This window comes from Haemorhous mexicanus, chromosome 3 (assembly GCF_027477595.1).
Source record: "Haemorhous mexicanus isolate bHaeMex1 chromosome 3, bHaeMex1.pri, whole genome shotgun sequence".
NCBI classification, from domain to species: Eukaryota; Metazoa; Chordata; class Aves; order Passeriformes; family Fringillidae; genus Haemorhous; species Haemorhous mexicanus.
The window spans coordinates 97585405-97604059 of record NC_082343.1 but is presented as its reverse complement, the minus strand read 5'-3'; positions in this window follow the sequence as shown (position 1 = coordinate 97604059).

Here is an 18655-nt window from a genome sequence, read left to right as displayed (position 1 = left end):
GAATGGAATCCACTGATTTTGAGTGAGAACATTGTGTATCATAACAAAAAAAATACTAGTGTCTTTTGTTTGTAAAAACCCCAAAACTGAATTACTCGTAAGCAGTCATTTGTGGGCAGAAGTAACTGAATGGATTTGTTTTTACAAAGTGAATCCTGAAGCATCTCCTTGGGTTTTTCCTGTTTGCAACAGGATAACCAAAAAGAGCTTCAAACCTACTTCATGGTTTCCAGCTCCTTTCAGGGCAGACAAGTCTCCTTCTGGGAATCGCTTTAGCAACTCAGCAGAAAATCTGATTAATACTTTGCCACATTTCTTGATTAGACAAAAGCCATGGTAGGCATGAAACAAACATTAGTCTAAACAAAGGAGGTATCAGAAATAATATGAATAATAGAAATTTATTTGGCATAGAAAAATGCCTAGTTGCTTGAGTCATTAGATTTTTATTGCTCATGTATAATATATACTATTGTAATGCTTAGGAGCTCTAGCTACAGGCCACTTGTACATTTGAACATTGTATATTTACAAACTGAAAATTTTCCCTCCCCATGAAGAATTTACAGTCCAACCAATAGATAAGAAACAACAGATAGGCAGACACAGGAGAGAAACTGATGGGAAAAAGTGAGATGCTATTAATTAAAATGAAGAGCAGTATCCCAGCATCCCATCAGCTGTCATTTGTTCTGCAGCCATCAGAAAAAGAGGGGATAATGAAGTGGAAGATACCCTAAGGGATGTCTTCCCAAGAAGGGATTGAGTTCAAGAAAGACATTTGTTTGAAAATTTAATACAGAGATGATGAATTTTGGCATCCTGAGGCACCTGGAGGTGGAAGATGACATCTCCTGATTTAATGGCTGGTGCTAGGTACACCATGGACAGGTGGTGTTCAAAGAGGCTGTGAAAGGTCTTGACAGTAAGACCAATAAAATTCAACATTTGATGTTCTGATGGCTCATTGCTTCTATGAAGGAATTTTCATTTTTAGTATCTCTTGTGGAAAGCGCAAGATTTTCCAGCTATATGTCAGCAGTTTTAATGAGAATGAGATTTAAGGAGAGGTCATTGGAGCAGCGTGGGGTTGTTTTTGTCTATATTCTAACACTGGATGTTATGACATGGAGCATCAGCAGTTCTGTGCTGTCATATCAGAACTAAGGCCTTGATCATTTCTAGCCGAAATTCCAGTAACCTCTTAGCTTCCCTTAGCCTTCATGAGTTCCCTAAAATAGGCTGATCCTTCCTGCAATCTGGAAAGGATCTCAGGACTAACAAGCAAGCTGTTTCTTGTACTACAGCTTCACAGATGGCTGAATGTCAGCTCAGTGTTATAGGCATACCCGTACAAATGAGGACAGGCATCACTGATGAACTAGTAAGGTCAAGTAAAGCTGGGGCATAGATGTGACATATTTTGTTTCAATTGCTGAACCAAATAATCAGGTGCAGAGTACATGCTCTGGAATTAACTTATTTATTCCAGTTGAACTGCACTGACACTGACAGTGGGATTGTGGAAGGCTGCTATTGTTTTAACTGTAGCAGCACAGCTGAAGTGTGAAAATTTTGAAATGTAGACAAGTACCTTACATAACCCATTGCAGCCCTAACACAATCCCTCCACAAATTTTGCTGTGACTTTTTAAACAAGCAATTTATAAGTAGCTAGAGGATAACACAGTGATAAAAACTAGGCAGTGCTGGTCTGCCAACATCCTATCACGTCAGCCAATCTAATTTTTCTCTTTAACAAGACAAATGGCCTAAGGAATTAGGTAAAAAAGAGTAGGCTGAGATAGATCTTCATTTCATTGAGGCTTTTGATTCAGTTCCAGTGTACCATTTTCATATAAAACTAGGAAAATATTCTCTAAATGAAGTTTTTCTAAATTAAAACTGATGCATCTAAAAATATTGTTTTAAATATTTGACCATTTGTGAAATCTGAAGGTCTTTTCGAGTGTGAGAAGGAGAAAAATCTAACCTGCTCTCAGTGCTATTCAGCAATTTCATTGACAATTTTGATGATTTACTGAAAAATCATCATTGATGTGGAGTATTATATTCATTGATCTGGGAATAGTTATTGGTTTTGCAGAGGATGTGATCAAAATTCACAGCGGTCCCAGGAAAACAGGCATGCTTTCTAAATTCAGTGTGATGTAATTCAGTGAGGAAAACAAAAAATGCTGTATTGAATGCTGTACTAAATGTTGTACTCTGATGTGACAGAATATTCTTTTGAGAAAAAGCAGAGCAAAGAAAATGTGATCACAACCTAAGGAAGAATCAACCTGATGCTAAATCAACACATGCTAAATCACATGCTCTTAAGAAAAGAGGAAATCTAATAGTGAATGTATTAGCATATCATTAAATTAGTGTGGCTTAACAAATTATCGTGCTGTGTAATCATCCATGTATACACAATCTTAAATTGCAGCATGCACACATTATTGGGCTTGACATTGCAAGCCAAGAGAAAACAAATTACCCTCCCATAGAAGGAAGAAGTCTTCAGATGGATAAAAATCAAGCTGGTGTGTGGAGACATGGCTCATCCTCCCCCATCCAGGCTGCTCAGTAGAAATCTCCTTGGGCACTGCATTTTGCTCTATGCCAAGTGTCTAAGGACTTCTAATAGATTTGGGTGGACGTGGTGAGTGTCCCTGTCCTTGGTATTAACCCCAGCAGGTCTGGGATACAGGGCAGGATGCTTTTTGTGTGCTTGTCTGCCTGTGTTTAGGAGCCAGACTGTCATATTTGGGCAATGGTGGGATACAGACTCTCTGAATCTTGCTGTCTTCAACTTGGCCACTTCCACCCACATTCTGTCTGAGATGGCAGAAATTACCCTTTGTATCTCAAGCAAACAGTCAAACACAAAACGTTAACAAGTGAGATAGGCAGAAGCCTTTCATAATGCTTGAAAGTGACACTGACTGGCTGAGTATTCAATGATGCCACTGAGAAAATGGCAAGTCAGATGCTGGGGATGTAGGGACATTTCCTGTGTGCTACAGAGGTTCTTGTTCCACTTTGATCAATACTGTTGAGTTTTGGTTAGAGTATTAAATCCTGTTTTGGACAAATTGAGAAGCAGTGGAGAAAATTTGAAAGGAAGTAATAGATTGCAAAATATTTGGAAGGCATGATACAAGTGAACAAAGTTCAGAAGATGAATTAAAAAACCCTGATTTGTGTCAATTGAATGAGTTGTTATGAGTTGTTAATGCAATTGCTTCCCCATTCCCTGGAAGGAGGGTATTAGCATCATTAGCAGGAATGTCTAGCTTTTGTTTCTTTGGATAAGAGTAGTGAATCCCTGTTTAACTATTTAACTCAAGGACAAGGCAGCACAAATATCCTATGTGGCTTGGCAGCTGCGATCCACATGTCAGAACTCCCTGAAGAGCCACAGGAACCACCATCCAGCATCCTGGCTGCACACATGGTCTGAAAGGGATGTGGCTAGACCACTGGTACCCTCATCTCACTTGACAGATGATCCTCTTTATCAGCAACTGACCATTTGCAAAAATGAAAGAGGCATTCGCCTGCCAAAACTGCCAGTGCTGCTCCCCAGCTCTTCCTAGAAGGAGAAGCTGACCAGGAAGATGGATAAAGGGGCTAGTGCCTCTGCTGGCTTCAGCACTTGGGGAGGTGAATGCTCAGGGTCTCCACATCTTCTCTGTGTGTTATGGGGTTATCTGCTCACATAGGAACAAAGAGGTGCTGCTCTTGAATAAAACATCTTAATACTAAATAAGGGAATTGCAGAAAATTGGTGATAGTAGCTGAGTCAGCAATGTTCTTTTCTCTGTATGAGGTCCATACACCTTTTTATTAGTACCAGGCCCTAGGCTGCTTGAGGTGCTACAATTAAGAAAAAAATCTAAATAAAATTTCTGCTCTACATGAAGAGTAGCATCACCTCAGCCTTTACCCCTGAACAGAAGCCCAGATCCTGACCAAGAGTGGACTTTATTAACCTGCTTAGCCAGAATCTCTTCAAAAGTCTTGTGTGGTTGTTGTGTGGCTCTTGTATCCTTTGTGACCCCCAGTAACTCACCTGCACAGGTGAGAGCTACCTGAAAGATGGAGGAGTTTGCTTGTCAGAAAAGCTCTGCACCTGTCATTGCCATTCTTGGCTTCCTCCTCACAACTGAGCACCATCACACCTACTGCAGAGCTTGGCACTAAAGTATTTGAGAAGGACAAGGCTTAGGTCAATGGAATGGAAAATAATGACAAATCAATTTAAATGCACATCCTGGAGGAGTATATTATAATAGACTGCTTCAGCAAATCTTACAAGGAAATTAGCTTTGGTAAAAATCTAGGATTCAGTGTATTAAAAAGTGACATAATCCCAATCATAAGAGAGGTGATAAATCAGTTTTGCAAGATAGGAAATAAATCACAACTGAACAGTAAGGGAAGCAGATGAATGTTATGCTTTGGGGTTTGAATATGTCAAAGTGAATTTTGTAAAATATTTATAAATTTATGAAGCATTGACAACATCTTTAAAAATCTGGTATTTCAAATTTTATGAATGTTTATATTTATATATTTCTGTGAGTTTATGTGGCTTTATATGTGTGTATGTATATATATATGTATATACATATGTATATGTGTAAATATCATATGTATGTATATATTTATCCTTACAGAAATAAAAGATGAACAGCTTAAATTTTATATATATTTAATATTTTTAAATGGCCAGAAATCATGTTCTGTTTGGTTTGTGCATGTCTGTGTCTCATGATAAATTCATTTGCTTGTCTAAATCACAGGAGGAAGCTGAAAAGAAAGGCTGAGGAAAGGGAAAACCTATAGAGCAAAACCGATGTCAATGCTATATTCTTTATTTTTGCTTATTAGAAATACATGATTGCTTTAGCTGATTTGGAATAGGATTTTACCATCATTCTCCTTCACTGTAAGAGAGCATTTTTGGGCTAATTCACACTAATATCAGTTTCTACAGCCAGGTCTCAAATCAAATACATACATGCATATTGTGCCAGAAAGCAAACAGATTCTGCATGAGATGAGCTAATTCATTGAGACACTTTTCAGGCTCAGTTAGAAAATGGTCTTACTGTTTTGTGATAAATTGGTGTATAAAGAATTCAAATTCAAGATCTTTAAGTCCTCCACTCAGATTCCCACTTCATTTTCCCAAATCTTTCCAAAATACATATTATTTTTATCTTATTTAAAGAGACACTGAATAAACAAATTTTACAAGAGCATCCTCATTTGAAATAACAATAAGAAGCTGTAACCCTGCATCAGATTTTACATCTTTAATTAGTAACTGAATAAGGAACAAAGCCTAATACCTGGAGATAAATGTGAATTTCTATCCATTCCATTAGAAGGGTCACTTAAGACTACATGTAAACCAGCTGTGATAGCACATGTGGAAGGGAGGTTCTCCCTGAGTGACATCTCCCAGCTTGTTCATCTCCAAATGTCAAAGTAAGGTAAGTGTAATAAAAATGCTGCTGTAAGTCAGGAGCTACAAACTTTTCCCTGGAATTCACTGTGTCGCAGGAGAAGGAGATGATACAAGGAGAGGAAGGGTTTTGTGCACAGGAGGACCTGAGGAGCAAGCAGCAGCATTTCATGGCCACGTGACAGACTTGTAGGAAGCCTCTGGGGCACATTTACCATCTGTGATGCGTTTCACTTTGATGGCATTTACCTTGTGAGACGTAACAGATGGTGACCCTTCCTTGGCTTCTTTCTGGGATCAACTTTTTTTCTCTGGAAAACAGAAGAGCTGGTCCATGAGCTGCTAAGTATTTATCTTTATTGTCACAAAGAAATATCTGTAAATAACTTCTGTGATGATCTGTTGTGTTATCTAGTCAGATGCTATACTGGGGCTACCAACTTTTTTGGACAAAGATTAATGGCTTCCGGTGAAGCCAATATTGTATTTTTAACCTGTGAAGAAAAATGTTAGGTGAGTTCGGGAATGAGTGATAACTCTCAGTCAATTCATGAAAGGGGGTAGTTTTCAAGGTAAAATATATGAGGGAAATTGTTCCTGGGGAAGTGGGTGAGAGATGTCAGAGATGGATAAGAATGAACAATAGATGCTTTTCAGTCACAAGTTCACTTCCAGTAGCTAAAAATGAAAGATTATTATGACCAAAATAGTATCTAACTTGCTCTAATTGTCATTGCACTAACTTACATTACCCAAGGGACATCTGGTTTTCAGAAACCATGTGAGCAGCTGACAGCCCTTTCAACTCCCACCACATCACTGTGCTCTCTCTGCTGATGTGCCCCCCTTTCTGGATATCTCCAAAGTTATAATGTTACTTGCTTTTGCTCTAAACAAGCAGACACTGTCCAGGGTCCTGGGAATTCCCTCCTTGTACAGTGCTGCTGGTTAAAGGCAAAACCCCTTAGAGCCTTCTTGCTTCACTTCACCTTATTCTGGAAGGAATCTCACTGTTTCTTACATTTAACTAAATAAACAAGTATAACCTGTATAAAAAATCCGTATAAATGTACTTCTCCCACCCTTCTTTGTCAAAAAGGAAACAGAAACAAATAGACTAGAGAGTGCTTTTGAATACTGAATGGAGGGACGGTCTGGGGAGGCACTCAATTATTCAGCTCCTTTTGGCTGGGTCAAACAGGACAAAAAGCTTCTTATCTTTTCACAGTCCCATTTGCTAGTCTGGAAAATGCGAGGAATGAGAGGCATACATCACATCTCCTTCCCAGGCTGCCCCCCGGATGTCTTTCCCAAGGCAGGCAGCGTGCAGCAGGATTGCTGCACCCTCTGCCCGCGCCCTGCCGCGCAGCTGGACTGGGGGCTGCTGGCACAGGCACAGCGCAGCTGCCGTGTCCAACAGGCTCAGCCAGCACTTCTGAGCACAGCTCTCCGTGTTTCAGGGGTTTATACTGCCACCCATTGCTGTATCCGAGCACATCTTCCCCAAAAGGGGTAGCAAACTCCTGAACAGATTTCATTCGCAATAACACATTTCTCTTTCTGGAATCACAGCTCTCCATCACAGCAAACAGATCTATGTGGGAATAATGCTTTCTGAAGTGTGTCTGCGTAGGTTAGAGTGGAAATGCTCTCTCACAGGCAAAGTGTGATCAGACTGTGGAGTCATTGGATCTATTTTCAGTGCCTGCTTCTTCTCAGCCAAGAATACTTTGGCCCCAGATGCTGTCAGCACATTGCAGTGATGTAGGGGAAAAAAATCAAGTGTTCGTAACCTTTGAGGCTGAGCATCCATTGCCTGACAAGATACAGTACACCACATGATTGGAAACAACTGCACCTGCAGGGCAGGTGCAATGGGAGCTATGGCTCCTATAAAATGAGATAAAAGGGAAACTACATTTGGGACTATGCTGGTACATCTGGGCCATCAATGCATGCTGCTGAAATAATGGAATCTGTGTTTTTCTGCAGACAGAACTTACAAAAAAAGGCATTAAACTAATATATCAGCAGTTGGTGTTAGCACCAAATTCAAGAACTTTCTTCAGTGGTAATGATTCACTCTTTTTCAGAGAGTTTTGGGTTTTCATGTTATCATGTAGTTCTACAAACCTTTCCTTGCACCATGCTTGTGCTATTGAAAAAAACTTTAATTACGTTTCTTCCCCTTTGCTTCATCTGCTATAACTAAATACAACCAGTTTGCATCTGTGCTCCCAACACATGCACACATGAATAGATGATAAATTCCTTTACACCAGTACTTGTCATTAATGAACTTCAGTCTCCAATTTTCTTTGCTATTGGTCAAGCATTTCATGAAATGATCTGGCAGAACATTTGTAGGCATAAGAAAGCATTTCTATAAGTGGAACTAGGAAGAAAATTAATTTTGTTTGTATTTAAAAAAAAAGTAATATTCATTTCGCCATCATCATAGCAATGAGGAACTCTGTGGCATGTCTAGAGTAAAGCTCAGGTCTGCAGGAGTCTTGTGGAGTAAAAAGAAAAACAAAACCAGAAGCCATTTGTGCATGTCAGCTCAAGTTGGAGGGATTTTGGGAGCTTCAGGTCACAGCAATCATGCAGAGCCCAGTAAGGGATGGGATAAGAGAGCAGGCTTTTTCCTTTACCCTTTTCTTCCAGCTTTGAAGAGACTGGGCTGAGAAGATTTTGCTAACTGAAAGCTAGGAAGTACTCCCAGGGATATTTGTTTCCTCCTGCCCAGTGCTCAGGAAAGAAGAAGTTATTAAGGAAGAAATCTAGCTCATTCTGAGAAGGAGGGCAGCAAGCTTGGAGAGGAGGAACGGGAAAAGCGCCAGGGGGTAGGACAGGTATGCTCCAGGAAACAGGAGAAAATACATGCAGAAAAGGTGTTGAGGGAGGCCAAGACTGGCTGCTGGGATGGCATTAGAGCTTATCCTCCCTGGCCCAGACTGAATCCAGGGCTATTCAACAGTAAATGTTGAGCTACTCCCAGTAAGTGCCTCTGAAAAAACAATGGATCATTACTCAGCTATGTCTCAGCCCCCTTAGGAGACCAGTTCACACAGAGGTCAGTAAAAATGATGGAAGGGTCTAGTCCTTTCACATACCAAACTGGATTTTAGTCTGGGGTTGAAGGGTTGGGAGACTTTAAAAGCCTCTTGAAGAATGCAAGAGAGCAAAACAACCCAACCTGTCCCTCCTCCTATAAAGAACAGATTGAGCACAGCTTACATTTGGCCAGAAGAGCTGTTGGGAAGCAGGATGAGCAAGCTCCCAGTGGGCTCATGGAGGGTTTCTCAGCACCCTCTATCCATTTTCCCACTGACAGGGCTGCCACATAATATGCAAGTGTGAGAATCTACAAATAAACACTGGGATTTATAACACAGCAAGGAGAAAACTACATAATGAAATTAAACAAGGTTCCCATCTGAACATAAAAGAACTTCAATAATTCTAATTAATGGCCAAGAGACACATTACAAGACACTAGACAAGCAATGAGGCATAAATGAATAAATAAAAACATGAAGAATGCTGAATCACAGAATACATTTTGTTCATTTTATTTGCTGTTTTTTCATTCAAATTACAAAAACAAAATAAATTGGAGTTGTAGGTAATATTCAGATCTTGTTAATGCTTTAAAAATAAATCAACAAATCAAACTCACTAAAAAATATTGCAGATGCAATTTCACTTCAATAATGCATAATCAGCCATAGTGTGCCAGGGAGGACGAGCAGTACATTCATTGAACATAACACAGGTATACCAGATCTTATAAAAACACCTGCTGTTGACTCTGTACTCATGCTTGAGTAACCTCATTCCTCACTTTAGTGGCCTGGGCTTATCCCTGTGGATTCATGAATAGCACTTGAACTTTAAATCTACAACAGGAATTTTCTGACTGTCTATATTTAGACCATTGAAGCAAGCAAACAGAATACTTCCTTTTATACCTCTAAGTAAAATTATTTAAGGCATATCTTAAGTGTAAGCTAAGTTAGATACCACCTAGTTTCTTTCATTTCAAAATAACAATATCAGACTTGGTCTATGAGGTTGATATTACTATTTTAAGATACACAAGTTCTTTTTAATTATAAAAATAATAAAATTATTACAGTGTTTCAGGAGTTTATACTTTTCAGGAGTTTATGTGTGAAAGTAGTAAATTACACCGTTTCTTCTAAATTAAAAATGCTGTGAAAGACAGCTCTTGCCTGACTGAGCATTTGTTCAAGTAGTGATTTTAAAAGGAGTGTCTAAGTGACAGTTCCATCCAGCCCATATGGGTTTACCTTTAAATTACCCTGAAATTCAGCAATTAAGGGATTTTTTTTAAAAGCTGCAGCAATCTAGACCCCAGTACTGTCTGATACCATTGGTAGAAAAAGCTGAGTTAATGACAGGTCATGGGGTAGAAATCACTTGCTTTGCTCCAGTGAACAAATTGTCATTTATACACAAGGACTGCATGAGGCTTTGTGGCATAAGCATTTGCAACACATTTCTGTATACTGGGGTGAGGAGGAGCCCTATCAGTTTCAGATGGAAAGAGAAAAGTACAATTTGAAAATAAAAATTTGTCATAAATATCAGGATGAGAAGTCACAACATGAAAACTGACATGAGACAATACCTTCTCCAAGACTGTGATTTCCCCTCTTCCCTGCTCTGGTCCACTACCATTGCCTACTACATGGCAATGGCCAAGCAGAAAACTCACTGAAGGCAACTTTGCACCTGGCTGGGCTCAGTCTATGCTCAGCAACTTTTCTCCAATGAGAAAATTAACATCATTTAGTATATCTGAGGATGGGAAAATCTGCTGTTCCTATTTTTGAAACATTAAGTATCTCCTGCATTCACCCACCTAGAGAAAAGACACAGGTCAGTTCAAACTTTACTTTTATTAACTACAAAAGTATTTTCAAAGCATTAGTAAAGGATCATTTACCAGAGTCTGATACTAACTGATGGGGCATAGCTAGTCAGAGGCAGAAGGGAGAAGCCAGGGTACTAGTCACATCCTAGTTGAGAGTAGACAGGACAAAGGATATTCCTCTCCATCTATAGATATTGTCTTCCACAACCTTTTGACAGAAGTTTCCTTCTAGTAGACTTCTCTTGCACCATGTTGGATTAATGTTGCTCTGCTGCTATTCATATTACTACTGCTTTCTCTGGATAAATGCCGTCTGCACTAGAAAGAATGAAAAAAATTGAGCAAGCAAAATTTTTTTTAAAAAGACATTTCACCGTGAATTGTCCAATCCTTTAATAATTTTTATCTAAAGTAGTCCAGTTGTGCAAGTCATCTCAATACCTAGAAATCAGAACATTCTGATGGAATGAAAAAAAATTATGAACAGAGGAAGCAATTTCAAAGAAGCTGTTGTTACATTTACATGTAAAACAACTAAGAAAGTAAGTTCAGCTCTAATTACGCTTAAAACCCCCTTATTTGCTATTTTTGATGTAGAACTTCTAGTCCATATATAGTCTTTCAAAGACACCCCCAAATTTAGAATCATGAAAGTTACATTAAACTTCAGAAGATGTCTAAGAGGTGAGCACAAAAATAATCTGTTTAGTTCATAAAAAAATCCCCATCCAGCCCACCCTACTCCTACCTCAAAAATCTAAAATGTCATCTGATTGCAATATATCAGTCTTTTCCAGGGAGGAAGTACTGGGAATTAACAGGCTTTTTGTCTAGCAAGGAAAGGTACAATAGGCAGCACATAAGGGGAAGCTAGACTGCTTCAAACTCACGAGAAGGCCTGCATTTTAAGAACTGAGATTAGTCACTGGAACAAGCTGCTATTAAAAGCAATAAATTCATTTCTTTGGCCTTCAAAAGCACAATAACTGGATTTCTGAAAATAAGCATTAGTCAAACTCAAATGATGAAGCCTGATAAAGGAATGACTGAGTGAATGTTAATGGCTTGTGATGTGCAGGAGGCTTGATTACATGCTCTAGTGATACCATCTCTCCTTAAACGCTCTGAGTAAATACAGCATTGTACTTGCTTCAAGCATAATGATCAGAATTCAGCAAATCCACCTTTTTCTTCTCCTCAGTTTTATGTTTCTTTTCAGAAATCAGAAATCAGTTCCTGTCTGTCTGCTTTGCTATTTTTTATGCTCCTAAATCTTGAAAAGTAGCAGAATTCACTTTATGACCCCTTCACACTAATATGATATTATAATATAAATGAAAGCTGGGGCCATTATATTTATCACTGCTAACCCACAGAAATGGCAAGCGCTCACTGGGCATGCTGTAGCCTCAAGCATGTGGGATAAATGGCAATATTTTAGGGACTCCTTGGGAGCCTCAGATCTCATTTCAGTTCTATGAACAAATAAACACTAAAAATGTTTAAGTAACCATTTGCTTAAAAAGCTTATTTATTTAATTAAAACAGTGATTTCAGTTCTGCAGATTTGTGTCATGCCTGTCCCATACCCGCCTTCTGGCTATTGTATCTTCTCCTTTACTTCTCTGCAAGGGAAGGTCCCACTGCATCTTCCATTCTTGAATGATTTCTAGCACTGGGTTAAATTTAAATGGGAAAAAAAGATTTGTTAATAGTAATGTACTTGAAAAGTGTGGAAGTGTGGTAAAGAAGCGGTGCCACTGCTACAATTTGCTCTGAGGAGTCGTTCTACAGGTGAGGAGCTGTGCCCCTTTTTGACAAGATCTTTGTAAATATCTGTGTCCCTGACACCATGCTTTCCGAGTCATATTGATTTCACGACAGTAGCACTGCTATTTCCCTGGAATTAACATCCATGCATCCTTCCCAGCATCGGGTTCTGCTGACCCGGTGGGAGGGAGCAGCCGTCGCTGTTGAGGGCGCTGGCAGAGCGCAGGACACGGGTGGCACCGGCTGTCCCCAGCGGGGTCCCGCAGCTGGGAGGAGGTGGGTGACATGGGCGGAGACACGGGCGGGACGTGCGGCAGCTGGGAATACCTCTCTCTGGAGCTCTGACTTGGCCATCCCACTGTGAGCCAGCAGGGCCGGGAGAGGTGATGGTGAGCCCTGTGTACCAGTAAGGAATAATGTCCCCGCTTCCCCGCCTGGGGTTGTTGTCATTTCGGAAGCGGTAACCAACAGCCTGCTGTTTGTTCCTGCTCCGGGGTTGAGTGCTCCATTCCCTGCCTTTGTAACCAGGATTAACGCTCCAACCCGCAGGGGGAGCGTCATCTCCACACTCGGCCGAGCCGCAACCCCTCGCGTACGCGGCCAGAATCGCTGCGGAAAGCGGGCGGAGGCTCCAGGAGCCCTGAGCTTCAAACCCAGCGCTTTCTGCCGGCCGGTGACATCGCCGCGACCTTCTGCCGGCTTGGAAAAGGCGCTGAGACGGGGAGGAGACCGGGCGAGACGGATCCTGCCCGGTTCCAGAGCTGTGTGCCCGTCCCCCCCGGCGCACAGCCAGACGGTCCCGGTGCCGGTCCGGGTCCCGGTGCCCGCGCCAGGTGGCAGCAGAGCCGCAGCGACGGGCGGGCACGGGGGGGGCTCGGAGCCAGCGCCGCGCCCGCCCGAGAGCGGCGCGGGAAACTTGCAGGGCTAGGGTTTTTTTTTATCGCAGAAAATGTGGGGAGGATTATGTTTGTTTGCGTGGTTTCAAATCAATAATAAATAAAAAGGAAAACAGGGGAAGCTGGGAGCCCAGTTGAGCTCTCCAGAAAGTGACACGGGCTCCGCGGTGCCAGCGCTGGTGGGTGCACCACAAATTCTTCGCAGGCTCTCTCGGCTGCGGACCTGCGGCTGTGGAGTCACGGCCACACGCTGTTTCTGCAAGAATTTGCCAAAGAGTGACAAACCCCGCGGAAGGTTGTTCCTAATGTGTCGGATCTTTATACACAGAATGCTGTGGCCAAGTTCCCGACCAGAAGACAAAATCTCATTAATTTATTTACCTTTTAATTTCTCTTGCTGTGATGCATTGTAATGCCACTCTGATGTTTAAATCATTAGCAAGTGAAACACAGAAAGACATGTCGTTTTAGTAAAATTATTGTTGGAACCAGCACCCAAACCCTTTCTGAGCACTGAAAGTAAATTTCTGAGCACTGAAACTCAGGTGAGTTTCCTTGGTAATTCAGTCCTCAGGAGAGTTTCAATCTTAATTACTGTCTTTTACAGGGTCAACACTGGTCTGCTACTATGAAGCTACTGAATTTTTTATCATGGAGCTTTGTTATACACGTCAGTCCTACCCTGTGCTTGACCTTATTTGTAATAATTACAAATCACCCATGTCAGTGAATAAGAATAGTAGGGGGGCTATAATTTTGGGGATTTGTTGTAGTATTTCTTGCAGGCTGCTCTTAGACCATTAAAAGTTGTAAATTTGAAGACTAGGTACTAAAGCAAGAAACCATAAAATCATTTTTACAGGCCAGCCTTTCCCAGGTAACATTACATCAACCTTTAAGCAGGATAAGATTGCTCATCCCCAGGCCACCCAGGGCTCGACAGACCCTGTGCCACTGACTGGTGTTGTGTCTCCCTTCCAGGTAAAACTGCATCTCTCATAACTGCCTCAAACCAGACATGGATATTAAAACTGAGGATGAGACCTCCAAACGCATTCCCTGACCTATACCTGTGAGCACCTCCTACCCCAGATGGAGAGGCAGCTACAACCAAGCAATACAGTTGGCCCTACAGCCCTGGAAAAGGCAGGTGAATACCCTGCCACAGGTCCCTGGCTGCTCAGGAAGAGTCTGTAAAGCCAAACACAGCCATAGGGTGGAGAAAGAACTGTGTAACTAAAATTGCACTTGTGGACCCAGCCTAGTCATACCTTCCCCTGGGAGAACAGCCCCTCAAATCCCCCAGGTACACTGCTTCCAGGAGCTGGATGCTAGCCTCCACTTCACTTTGTTAGAAAAGCTCTTGGAGTAGTTGCATGATATGCAACTATGCAAGAGTTCAGACTGTGAATGGGTGATGAATTAGACTGTTGCCTTTCTGCAGGCCATAATTTCTGAAAGAGTTTAATTTGCTTTATTTGGAGATGCTGCAATAGCTTTTGTGAGTAATCCCCTATTTTAATCAAAGAAAGTAAACAGGTATGTGGAAAACGATAAATTAACGGGACCTGTTTCCTTCCCAGTCAAGACTGAGTTCAGCAGTGAGTCTACCTGTGTACATTGCCTCGGTGCATGTGGAAAGGGGCTATGGGACAATAAAAGCCCCTTGACATTGCAAAATGCTGATCAGAAGCCAGTGGTTCAGGCACACTGCTGATGTTGGACCCTGTTCCACAGTGGGGCACAAATGCTGAGCCCTATGAAGGCATCTGCATGTGCTGTGACCATCTGCACCTCCCACGAAGCCAGGCAGGGTTAAGGTCTCCTGGGGCCCTGATGGCCACAAGGCTGGAGCCTGGCAGGATGGAGCCGTGGTGGGCATCCATTTCCATTGCTCCCCTCTCCACAGAAGTACTCTTTACTGATGGCAGAAAGGAGTGAGAGAGAAAAAGCTAATTTTTTACCTCCTACATCAGAGGCACAATGCTATGCTGCTTCCTTGTTCTGTCTCTAATGGTCCAAGTAGATTAAGAACCAGCTGCTGCTTCAAGCTGTCCTTGACAAGAGCATAGAGAATTCTATGCAGCTGATGAAGTGCCAACTCCATTAGCTCTGCAGCTGATGTGTTTTCACATACACCCAGCCAGTCTGAGCAGCCATGGTGGGCTGCTGGGGGTGCTCAGTGGCTGTGGGCTGCCACCATGGGTCAACAGCTATCTGGAGTGCTGGATGCAGGAGACATTTGTCTTCATTCTGTCTCTCAATTTGCCTTAGTAAAGCAGATGATCAAGGAACTGTTTCAGAAATGGACTGAAATACCAAAGTCCTAAGAGAGGGTGGTGAGAGGGACCTCTCTTTCTATTCCTCAAACTTGTTCAGATGTTCTGCTCCTGTTCTGCCTTCAATAACCCTCTGATATTTTCATCTTTACACAGAGGTTGCTCTGTCCCCTACAATATCCGTGTGAAGAGTCACTTTTTCTCCCTAATGTGATGCAAGATTATTTGTGGAAAGCAGAGGGGGGAAAAAAAAAAAAAAAAAAAATGCAGAATATTTTGCACTTGGGGTCAGAAATGCACCCTCAGACCTGAAGTGGTCATTCAGGAAGATGGGTTGACAGGGTGCAGTGGCAGATGTAGTGAAGTAGTGAATCATTGTCTGGTGTGGCTCTCAGAGATCACAAAAACACGTGAAGGAAAAGCAGAGATCACATCTGCCGTGGTAGATGGGAGTCTGTGTAGAGGTTTCTCCTCTCTGCAAATACAATTGCTCTCCTTCTGTAATGGGCAGGCTGAGAGAGCTCACTGAAGGAGTAGCCAGCATGTTTTCAGTGCAAACTGATGTGCCTGCTAGACTGTAACCTGTGTTGAGCCTTCCTGCCGGTATCACATTTATTCTGTGATAGCAACCCTTCTTGGGCTGCTTCTGGGAGACATGGGGATGGCATGGGGCTGATAACCCAGAAGCAAACAACCCTAGCTGGTTGGCTCCCAGGCTTTGGCAGGCACACGTGGATTCCTGGCCTTGTCATCAAACCTCACTGCCTCACTCACTGCCTTGCCTCAGATCTTGTGCAGCAAACTGTGCAATTGCCAAGGAGCCCAATTGCTTCCAAAATCACACTTGTCCTTTGCAGGGCTGCACGACCTGCAGCCAGCATGGCTCCCTGCCTTGCATGGAGCTGACCTACCCTGACTGCAGCAGTGCCTTCTTACTGTGAGCCCCTGCTCCCAACAGCCAAATCATCAGGACAGGCATGGTCCTAGAAGGTGGTGATGCCATTGATGTCCTTTGGGTCCCAGATCACACAGAGCTCAGCTGTCAAGAAATGTTCCCTAGAAAACATGTTTATTTTCCATTGACTAGAGGGAAACTGGGGATATACAGTATAAGGCTGAGCGATGCACCACAAACATCCTTTCTGAAGACTTCTAGGATTTCTTTTGTCCTTTTCTCCTCTGCTTAGCAGTTGCCTAAAGGCAGAGCCAACCTCTGAATATTTGTGACATTTTTCTCCAACAGAATTTTCCCAAATATGGTAAAAATTCAAAGAGCAATTTGTTCTCTTTTATAGATAAGTTGCCTGAAGGATGTATTCAAATCAGAGAAATCACAAGCACGTCTGCTTGTTCTTCCACACACTAGGTGTTCACCCATGGCTCAGCTCAGAAAACTCTATAATGTCAATTGATAAATGCATACATACATTCAACAAAAATGCTGCAGCATTAAAAAGTACTGAAAGCATTTTTCATTTAGGTGGGACCAACCCTAACTTTGTATCAAAGAAGCCCTCTAACATATAGCTGACGCCTAATTTAAAATATACTTATTAAAATGAACTAATACATAGAGCAAAGAAAACAGCTAAGAAGTATTAGGAAAACCCATAGCAGAAAAATAAGTGGCTGGCAAATAGTGCTTTCACAGAGCCTAAGCAGACCTCCAACCTTCATAAATAAATATTTGATAATATTATCTTCTTTTGCACAATTACTGAATCACAACAAAGAAACTGAAAATTGAGGCTCCTTTTAGACATATCAATGAACATAATCTCAATTTTTAACTATATTATGAAAGCAAGATTAAGTAACAAGGCATCAAAGTACAACACTGATAAGGGTGTGAAATTTCTGTTCTAAAATAATTTTGCACTTGTTTTCTCCCATCTGGCAGGTTTAATATGGCCAATTTCTTCTCCATTAGGAACAGAAACAATGAATACCACAAATTTCTGCAATGAGACTGTCCCCAATAAGTATTGTTCGCACATTTAAAATTTATATTTATTTCACCCAAAATACATAGGAGTTTTGTTTTTTTTTTCTAGAATCCCTTTTGTAGACATTCTCCTTTCTTCCCCATGTTTCTCCTCTGCAATGTCTTGTAATATACTGAACAGAGATGCTTGCCTGACCCTGCCACATTCTCTGGCCTCTGCTCACTACCTCTGTCCTCTCAGTATACTCTCCTCAAATACTGACACTGGTTTTCATATACACAAATACTTGTATTTTATATACTCTCCAATCTAAAATGTTCTTGGATTTCAGAGGGTGTATTTTCTGTCCTCTATGTCAGGCAGTTGTGAAAAGTGTGATTTAGACAGTGATTTACATCATCTGTGGCACAGCCTTCACAGTACTCAGATGGTGCTAATGATACCATTGAAGAGTAGCTCATAAAACTGGGCACATTAATGTTTTTATGATTATGGACATGCATGGGCTCAATTCCATATATCTCCCTGAATTTAGGCATTTCTGCTGAAATAGCTTTTTGCCATTCTGCAGTGCACCTGGTAAGAGGTCTGGGCTAAAATCAGCTAAGGCATGGAGTCATTTGTTTCTCCAGGGTTGCCAGTCCCTGGAGAACTATAACTTAAAACACTGAGAAAGAAATAGTGCTGAGAAACACTAAGAAATAAATAAGTAAGGCGTCCCTTGTTGTCTAGCTTAAATTTTGTTTGTGTGAAGAAAGAGATCTTTTATGCATTAATTTTAGAACACACGAGATTTAACTGAAAAAGATTCCTTTCAAACCATCTCAAGCTGTTACCCTGTCAGCAGGAAAACAAACATGCTACTAACTGAGCTGTCATTGTCTCTGAGGAGTCAATCTTTAAGCCACTCTCTCTCCATCTTTTAAAGTAGTCTTACAGAAACATGACCTGTCAAGTGTGAACAAGCCAAACCATAGGGAAGGAATATCAGCCAGAAGGATTAAAATACTGAGGCAGGAAGATGCTGAGAGATGGATCTCATGATTTTAGATAAAGGGCCTTGAAAGAGAAAAGTTTGGTAGTTTGGCAGAAGTGAGATTTGGGAATGGGGAAGAGAAAGAGGTACAGACTGGAATACCATTTTGATAGGGAAAAGAGGTTGAGGATGTCTTTGCAATAATAGGAGAGAGGGGAGATGAACACTGAAGCGAGGTTAGAGGGATTTGAAAATTGAGCCTAAGGGTACTGCAAAATAGAAGACTTAAGGAGACAAGACAGGAGTATTTATTAGACAAACCTGATGACACTGATCGTTGTCAGTGCCCTCCCCATGAACATGTGAGCACACTCCCAATGCCTTCTTCATGGGCAAACAGCTG